This window comes from Montipora capricornis, chromosome 6 (assembly GCF_036669925.1).
Source record: "Montipora capricornis isolate CH-2021 chromosome 6, ASM3666992v2, whole genome shotgun sequence".
In the NCBI taxonomy this organism is placed as follows: domain Eukaryota; kingdom Metazoa; phylum Cnidaria; class Anthozoa; order Scleractinia; family Acroporidae; genus Montipora; species Montipora capricornis.
The window spans coordinates 44,668,829-44,678,828 of NC_090888.1; the positions used below are offsets into that span (position 1 = coordinate 44,668,829).

Genomic DNA, 10,000 nt, shown 5'->3' on the forward strand with positions numbered 1-10,000 from the left:
TAGATGAAAGCAAACATTTATTGTGGGATTTTTCCGCCCGCCATGATTGATTCAGTATTAAACTATTCAATAAAGTGGACAGATGCTTTTTCTTTGAGAAAGGCAAGCTTTAAAGGTAAGGAGAATTTTCTACGTTATTTCTAGATCTTGCTTCGTACTTGTGTGTTCCACTCATGTGAACATTATTTTGCATAGAACGAATACTTCATGAGAAGTATTTTGCATAGAACGACTACTCCAATATTTCTTGGGAAGCAGTTTGTTCGCCGCTTTGACGTAGAAAGAAAATAAGAAAAAAGCTTTTAACGGCCAAACAAGATAAAAAATGAATTCAAGTTTTAAAAAAACGAATTAGCTATCGCCGTCACGGGGACTTCGCTGCGGTCCCCCATTCAAGTACTAACCTTATTCGGGGGAAATTAACTTCAGCTGACACTTGGACTAGCATCAACGATTGCCGATCTTTGTGTTAAATTCGCACATATATCTTGTCGAACTTTATAACAAAAAAGCAAACTAACAAAAACCCGGTATCTTGCCGACATTTTGTCACAGACGCAGCCTTTGTTCAGTTCGTGAGTTGCCAGTATTAAACACGCAAGGTAACTTGATCACAGGCGGCCGCTAAAATCGATGTTAATTTCGTTGTTGCGATTTTACTTGTACGACCAAAAGTACGATAGAAAAATTAAACTCTGATTGAACGTAAAAAAAATCTCCCGATATGTTTTTCGCTGATGGCAAATTGTGCTCCTTCTGCACTCCTTAAAAACTACATATTAATATTCATTTACTTTTGCGTCAATATTTGTTTTGCATAAAGCAGGTTAGCAAAATCTGTACCTTGCTTAGTTCGCATTTTTGAGCGTTAAAATATAATTTTTGGTCGTATCTATTTCTTCGTTTACTTAAAAGTATGTGGTGGTCAACTAGAAAGCCTTCGTTACTTTGACCACCACACACATTTTATAACCTGTACTGTAATTATTTTATCTTGTAACCATGTGTTATGACTGTACTTTTCTTTCAATGTTAATGTTATGTAAATAGTGTGAAATAAATGAACCATGTATGTTCCTGACAGCAAGTCGCATATTTTGACGTCCCCCATCCAGATATTAACCCCGCCGGAAAGGGTTTACTTTAGTAACATTGGTCTTGGAAAGCTGTCAGAAGCTCAGAGTACACACTTAAGCTTTAGGTGAAAAAGACGTTGTAAATGATCAACATGTCAGCCTTGAAGCCAAATGTTTCTCAATTTCCTTTTATTTTCTTCAATCGTCCTGGGTTTAGTATTTTACTGAACCGCATGTCTTCTCAGGGGGTACTAGCAAATATGTCTACCATGGCACCGTAATGATTTACGATACCAAACAATATCGTGTACTATTAGAGCTAAATATTACGCAAGGACAACTTGAATCTCCTGGAAAAACGAAACACAGCTCAGTTGACAGTTATGGAAAAAAGCACCGTCAAGTTGCTGCACTACCACACGTACGCAATGCGTTCCTACTTTAAAAAATATCCCGTATCTTCTCAATTCCCTCCCCCCCCCCCCCCCCCCAGCCAAAAAGCCCGTATCCCCACAATTTTTTTTACCTAAATATCCCGTATCCTGATCGCTTCTCGGCCTTTCGGCTAAGATTAGTTTCTCGGCGAAGGGCTACTGTTACGGTTTTCTCAGTGCCGTAAGGGTTTCGTTTTTGATAGTTTTTTGTTCAGCTCGAGTGTAGAATCATGACGAACTTTTGTAGTTTCTGAGAACTATTTACTGCTTGTAGCTTTTGTTGACTTTTGAATAGATGATGGGGAGAGTTTTGGCGATCTTAACCTGGACTGGACTACTGGATTTAAACTTTTTTTTCTTAACGAGATTTCAAGTTATTGTGGAACTTAGTACCAAGATACTCTAATACTAAAATCAAGATTATGGAATTGTAAAGGAAGAACCTTGTACTGGACTATAGAACACGCAATTACGGAATTTTAGATTTTTGAGCATTGAAAGAAATAGAGTAAAGATGTTGTCTTCTTATCTTCTCCACGGCAGATTTAAACAGTTTGCAAGAAACTGAACCAGGATTATGGAACCTGACTTCGAATACAGGGCCCGGTTATTCGAAAGCCGATTACCTTAATCCAGGATTAGCGTAAACTTTTTTTCATGTTTCAACTTTTTGGTGACAGTTTCCTTTGCTTATTTTTGGTTTTCAAGATTGACGTCTTCTAATGTAAAGTTTTACCGAATATCAGCCTTGAACAGCATTTGGGAGTAGAAAATAAAACTCGTTTTAAAACTCGGTCTTTGAACAACTGGCCCAGGATGATAATTTATTGAACTGTGATTTGTAATAAGCTTTTCAGATGATTTAAGGCTGATCTTGTAATTTTTGGATGAACGGAGTTAAGGAAGCAAGTAAAACTGTAGGATTTGAATACTGTCTCCTTCCAAAAAAAAAATAAATAAAAAATCCCGTATCCTGATAACCTGCTAATAGGAATTCGTTGTTTGCATTTGCAAATTTAGTAACATTAATAATGAGTTTTTACAACAAACAACTTCAAGTTATATTACATATTTATCTTTCTGGTAATCTCTCGCCATTTTCCGAAGTTTACCTGTACTTGACGTTGACTGTCACTGGACAATTTGTGTTAACTGTTTGCGCATTCCACGGATATGCCCTTGTAGGCGTCTTGTTTCGCTCATATTTCATACTTCCAAATTTTTGGAGTTTAAGGAACTTAATAAAACAATTATTACATTCACGCTTGTTGGATATCAGACTGGTTAATACAATCTCGACCCCAGAGCTCTTCTCTTGACCGAGGGAGAGAAGAGCTCTGGGGAACCCTGAAACAAAGTGTCTTCTCATTGGTTTTCGTGAACAACAATCAAAAGCGTCTTTAATTGGTGCATTCATGTTAGCACGAGGAGTGAGCAGGCGCCGTAAGGCTCAAATAGCCAATTTTTGGCTGTAAGAACCCTACGGCGCATGTTCTCCTACGCAGAGTTTCCCAGAGCCTTGGGTCGACCCGAGGCTCTGGTGACGAGAATATGGTTAATATAGCCCACTCAGCGCTACGCACCTCGTTGGCTATTTACCATCTTATATCGAGTGTGCGCTCATGGAGTAATTGTTAAATATATATTAAATGTTTGTTTGTTTGGGGGGGGGGGGGTGGTGGTGGGTGGTGTAACATAGATAAGTAATGTAGTAAGGTGTAAAATGAGTAATAGTTCTAGTGTTTAATATAAGTAAATAATTCTAAATGTAAGCGGCATGCACCTGTGTTAATGTGCGATGCCTGACGTGCATTAGAATGAATGTTGTATTAGAATAATGTATAGGTGTGAACTCTTTTCGTTAGTAAATGTAGTAGTGTAAATGATAAGTGAAGCGGTATTAATGTCAAATTTTAAAAAAATCCTTGTGTTTTGCATGAAAATAATGCGACTTTTGTTTCGTGAGTGATATCGTTTATCTTTGTCCTTCTTACGCAAATTTTGACAGAGAATATTCAATTACAAAAATTTCTACTTAAAGAGCGTTAAATCTTTTTTTTGAGCATGTATTTTCAAGAACAATAAGAAAAATTGTTCAGGCAATAAGAAAATTGTTGTCTTAAATCATTGAATTGTTTCAATGTATTAAATACAACTGCCAGCTCTAAAAGTTGTGCAAATATCACGACAGTACTTCCACATCTGACTCGCAGCACTTTACTTGCAAATGCAACAACTAGTTTTCCCGATTGGAACCCTACCGAAATACAGGCTAAGCCACTGTCGATTACACTTCAATAATCTGGGATTACTACTAGTAATAACTGTTTAAAATGTAAATAAACTACAGAAAAACAAAATGGCTTTCTGTAGTCTTTATCACTTCAGTAACAGCGGTTTCATTAGACGCCGGTCGCCGGCGGTTATACTGCCGTCTGTTTGTCAGAAATTTGCCTCTACCCACCAGCTACTCTCCCTTTAAAGTGAAAATTTTCAATCAAACCCTTGTAAAATACAAGAGTGACTGCCACTTACATTGATTAGCCCAGGCCTCTACTTCAAAAGTTATTGAAACCCCTGAGTAAGTAAATGTAGTAGTGGCATCCTCGTCTCAAAGAGGCGATGGTTAGCGCTGGGGATTTGGGCAGGATCTTGTATGACTGTGTAGCCTGATCCTGGAGTGGCAGTCTCTGTTGCAGGTGGCACAGACGTGCCTTGTGGCAACACGCACAGAGGCTGCGCGTTCTTTCCTTGCCGCTCTCTTGCATGTATCCTGGACTCTAGCGTTCGCTTCTGCCTTCTACTAGCCCCTACTAGCGCAGCAGCGGTTGACCTATGTGACGGATGCCTTTCCGTAGTTCTACGTAAAGGATTTCTCATGGCAGGCAGTCAGGCTCCATGCGATGTACATGCCCAAGCCATCGAAGGCGTCGCTGAATGAGCAGTGATGGCATGCTCAGTGAGCCGCGCTCCAGCACCTTGGTGTTGGTGACTCTGTCCTGCCACCTGATGTGCCAAAGGCAGCGGAGGTGGAATACGTTGAGTCACCGCTCTTGTCTGGCATAGGTCGTCTACGACTTGCTGCCATAAAGGAGAGTCGACAGGACACAAGCTTGGTAGACATACATCTTGGTCCTTCGCTCAACAGGTCATTGCCCCACACTCGCTTGTTGAGTTTGGCCATGACAGCAGCTGATTGGCGACCCTGCAGCTGATCTCAGCATCGAGCGAAGTCGAGCTTGACACAGTGGAGCCCAAGTAGATGAAGGTGTCCACACCCTCCAGCTTCGTGTTGTCGATGATGTTGACTGGGGGGGACTCAGCACCTTGTGCCAGGATGTTGGGCTTCTTGAGGCTGATCGTTAGCCCAAACTCCTTGGGCCTCAGCCTGACCTTGCTTGCAAAGAGCAAGTGGTCGGTGTCACAGCCCTGTGATAGCTTCTTGTGCGGAGGACACTGCTGAGGTCTGCTGTCCTAGTGATGACAAGGTCTAGCTGGTGCCAGTGGTGGGACCGAGGGTGGCTCCAAGACACTTTGTGCAGCTCCTTACACTTAAAGTAGCTTTTAGTGATGCAGAGGCCGTGGTGACAGCAGAGTTCGAGCAACCTTTACCCGTTTTCATTCATCCTGCCAACACCGAAGTGGCAGAGGCAGGTAGGCCATGCTTGCCAGTCGATCCCAACACGAGCGTTGAAATCGCTTAGCAAATATATGCCCTTGGAACTTGGGATTCCGGATAGTGTTTCCTGCAGAGCCTCATAGAATTGATCCTTGGCTTCTGGGGTGGAGGTCAGAGTCGGGGGCGTAGGGGGATATGATGTTCACAAAGCCCGCCAACGTTTTCATGCAAAGGGCAAGAATTCTCAGTGACCCTCCGGAGGGGGTTTCTGTGGTGACAATCAGTGAGTTCCTCACGGCAAAACCTACGCCATACTGCCTCGGCTCGTCTTGGGACAGGCCTTGCCAGAAGAAGGTGTAGTCTCTTTCCATAAGTGACCCACTGTCGGCCAGCCAGGTTTCCTGGAGACAGGCAACATCGATGTTGAGTGGTGCCAGCTCCTTGTTGATGATGGCGGTCTTGCAGGAGTCGTCCATTACATGTACCTGAAGGTCAGCGGGGAGTTACCAGGACACATGGTGCGAATCTTCCAGCTTGCGATTCGAAGAGCTGGAGTCTTCGTAGTTTTTTGTTTTTGGCTGCTTGGTGCAAGTACTTGCTCGCTTGTTGGGAGGGTCCCCTAAGCTCTACACATCCAGTAGAGCAGGCAAGCAATGACGGGGCGGCACCTTACTGGCTGGGGGCTGCCCAGCTTGAGGCGGGCGGTAGCCCCCCAATGAAGCTGCGAGGGCTTCACCCACCGTCGGACGAGACCCCTGGCGTTCCCTCTTACGCCAATCAGTCGGAGCTTAGAACCGGTAAACTGCCTTGTCCCGTGTTATGCCGGAGTCTTGCGACACCGCTGGAGTGCCCTCTCCAGTTTGCGCTAAGGCCTGGGTGGGAAGATAAGGAGATGCTGGGCTGCCCATACGACAGCGTCCCCCTCTCAGTGTAGCTGGCTGGGTTCAAGGGAAAGGGAGAACCAATACAACTTGGGGCCAGTTCCACTGCAGAAGCTGCCGGAAGGAGGTGCTGAGCACCTGCCATCCGCCTTAGAGGCTCCACTCCGGAATTGTCCTTGAGGTTTACTCCTGAAGCCTTCCTGAGATCAGGTATAGCTGCAAGGCATCGGAAGTTTGAAATCAGGGTTTACCGTCCCCTAGATGGGCTGCCTTCACAGGTTAAGAGCCCCATCTACCCTGGGCAACTGGTTTTAAGGCACCAGTGGCTTCACCTTCACCCCTTCTCCTGTCGGTGTTGCCACTTCCGCCACGCAGAGGCCAGACGTTGGATTTAGCTGACAGAGGCTCTTAGAGTCGCACGCCATTGGGAGCATTTCAAGAGGTTGTGAGAGCCCAGCCTCACAACTCACTCCCCGGTTATAACAGCCTTACGGAACCATGTACAGCATACATTTAATGGCATGTTACTTTTTTCAGAGTGTGTGGTCTATACTGAAAAAATCGTGACACAAATACTCATTGATATTCAACTCCAGTTCAGAAAACAAGTAAAGTTTTAAGCATTCCTTTTCTCTTCTGTAACTGTATTGGAGTTAGAAAAAGGTGAGGACAAATCAGATCAAAGGTTTTCATTAGCCAACTGTTTTCAAATTGCGCCATAACAATTATTTCTGGCCTTGTATGGGAATTTCTCAACAACTTCTGTGCAAGACTGTTGGATCTGGTGGAAATTTGAGCTCTGAAAGCAACCATAGTATGGTTATTATCCTCATGGCTAAGTGTTGCATGTTTTAGAGTAAATGTAACAATGGGAAGCAGAACATTTTTACCAACCAAATGGTGTGGAAAGTTTCCCTTGCTGGACACAATGGTTAACAACAATAGACTCAACAGAGTGACTCCAGCTTGTCAATGGTTGTTTCACACCCCTCATTTATGACTTTATGTCCACTTATGTTCCATATACGTAGACTTTTTTCCACACCAAAATCCCACTCTTCTTGACAACTCATCCATACTTTGCATTGGTGAGTTAAACACGAAAAAGCTCACTACAGACTTGCGAACCATGAATTGAAAATTTAATTGCATCTAAATCTTGAAAACTGAAGAGTTTTCCATTGTACAAAACCTTCTAATTCTAAATGTTTATGAAATCTCCTACTTAGAAGGCTCTTGTGAGATAAAAATACACTTACTGGTAGCTATTAAGAATCCTTAATAACAAGACAGTCAAATTATTCTTGATATGATAGCTTTGTTAAATGTGGCATTGTTAAGACTAAACTTTGAAGTTTGCCTTCATTTCAGGGAGGAATGACTTTTGTGTCAGTGAAAGGAGTTGTGCGGATTTACTACAAACAACAGCAGTATGTGAGGCAAGCACAGCGAATTGTCAAAGATTACAACCCAGAGTGAAATTGTAACACCTTACAGTATTTTTGTGCAAACTTAACGAGTGATTTAATTTTTTGTAACATTACTGCTCTTGCCACCTTAGAATGGACAAAGTCATATCCACCAAGTTCATTCCAAAGGTTGCATGTAAGGGTTAGTAGCTAGGATCTTCATTTTCTCATTGTTCTTTTGTGAGCCTTGGTGTCTGCTTGGATAAACACACGTCAGGTTTGAAGGGTTCCATGTTTAACAAAACTATGGATACATTTTGACTTTTTCTTATTCTGCATATTTTGTTTGTTTTTGTTTCAGTTTTCTTTAATTTTGAAATGTTTCCCTAATTCTTACTTTTCCATAGTTTTGTGAGAAAAACTGCAAGTCTAAGCCAAGGCCAGTCACAAAAAAGGGTATCAAACACTTTAAACAGCTTCTTGTTGAGATCACTGGTGAAAAATGATCACATGTGATGCAGAACAATGTTATTAAAGGTTATCATAGGTCACTTCTGCTCAAAGCCCTTCAATTCTGGAGTCAAGAGTTTTCCTGATCTGTGTACCAATGACTTTCTTAAGTATTCAGGAAATTCCTCCTTCCTGAAATTTCTCATCTGTTGTAGTGACTTGTCTTTTCTTGATGAAAGTTCTGCAATTATATGAGCTCTTTCTTATAAGTCTTGTTCTCCCTTGGTGTTCAAGCCACTAGCCTTAGAAAATGCCAGATAATGGTTTATTTAAACAGAATTTCAAACTTCTGTGGCTCCTTGAAGTGATTTCGATTTGTGAACACATATCGAAGCATTAAAGAGTGCACATTGAATTACCTTGTAATAATTTTTTCTGAACCATTGCCTGTCTGTTGCTGGTCAAGGCATGCAGCTGGGATGTTGGTTGTCGGTTTTCAATAAAATGGGACTACAGACAGAGGACAGACCTCCTGGAATCCCACAGTTTTCATTCGAAATCCCCAGGCTGTGTTTAGCCCAATACCTGGTTTGTTTAATAGGCTTTGTCATTGTCCTAACCAAAATATGTGGTTGAATCATATTTTTAAATTTTTTAAATGAGTAAACTACTTTGGTATTCTAATTAAAATGTTGCTACACCATTCAGGAATCGTTGATTATAGAATAATTTAGTCACAGGCTATAGTCACAGGGGGAGCTTTGGCATGATTTCCTTCACAGCAGTTAAGTATGAAAACTAGGTCTCTGGCTATCACTGGAGTTACCCCATGAATAGCTTGAAAGCCAACACCATGACTTGGTTCGCAGATGCTTGATTGCTCTGAAGTTTTGAACTCTGTGGCATGTATTACATTAGCCCAGTCTTTATTAGCCTGCAAATACAACCGCCTCACATTGCCCTGGCCACTTGCAGCGTTTCAGCAAGAGCACTGCAAGCAGCTGGGGCGATGTGAGGCGGCTATACGCACCCTTCTATAGTACATGTACTTGCACAGTTTGAAAGCAGATGATTCAGTGCACACTTAATTCGGAAGTAGTAAAAGGTCTTGAATTTCATGATTTTTTTTTTCTGGTACTGTAGTAAGGGAAATCCCTGAATTGCATTAAATCTGATGAAGGATGATTTTTCTTCTCGGAAATATGCATCTAACACCTGTTGAACCTTAGTTTGTTTTTATACTTATGTTCCCTATAGGACAGAGTTTTAAATGTTCATCTAATCCTGAGGGTAATTAGAAGTTTGTATTAAAGTTGAAATTAGATTTTAGAATTTGAAAATAAAAGAGTAAACCTATTTTAGTACAGTTGTCTCCCTAGAGAAAGGACTTCCCTTGGCTTTCATGTGTTGTTGCTAAGAATTAAAATGTGCAGAAAACGCCAAGAACAGTGACAGTATTCGCTCTCGTACTGCAAGGATTTAATCTAAATCACTTCACATAACGGCAATATTGTGGTACCATATAATACACCATTTTGTCTTTAAACGCCTATATCTACAAAAACAAACGCGGAGACCCCAGTTTTCTATTCATGAAAAGTGATCAGCAAGCTAAGATGAAACTCTCTGGCGTGGATTCTGGACCACCTTGAATTTCCAAATTAGGAAGGTAGCTCAGAATCTGCTTCAGAGAATTTTTAAACTATTTCACTTTTACCCTGCTTATTACTGTTCTCAAATAAGAAAACGAACTCGATGATCCCCATTTTTAAGTATAAGCATCTCCATGACTCCAGGAAATTAAGCCCAGAAACAAAGAAAGTGTCCTATAGCGATATTTCTTGTTCACAAACATTGACATCACGTTTCTTTTGATATTCAAATTTGCCAACACGTAACAAAAAAAGTCATTGTTTCAATAGCCAATTAGGTTCTGGTTGGCATATTAATAACAATGGGTGGCGTCACGAGAAAAATCGCTATTTATTTTGTAATTTTTTTACAGCGAAGCCTGTGCCATAGCAATACAATGACGTGGTCTTGTAGCCACCAATAAATTCGCTCCCCTTGAGGAGGCTCGAAAGGGTTTCAGCATTTAGAAGACTGAAGAAGACACTGGATCACGTAACAG

At 41.5% G+C, this 10,000-nt stretch overlaps 1 pseudogene; it reads left to right on the forward strand.

The window, feature by feature from the left end:
• The window catches only part of LOC138050552 (E3 ubiquitin-protein ligase MARCHF5-like), an 18,545-nt pseudogene extending 10,520 nt beyond the window's left edge, over positions 1–8,025 (forward strand).
• Positions 8,026–10,000: the final 1,975 nt, after the last annotated feature.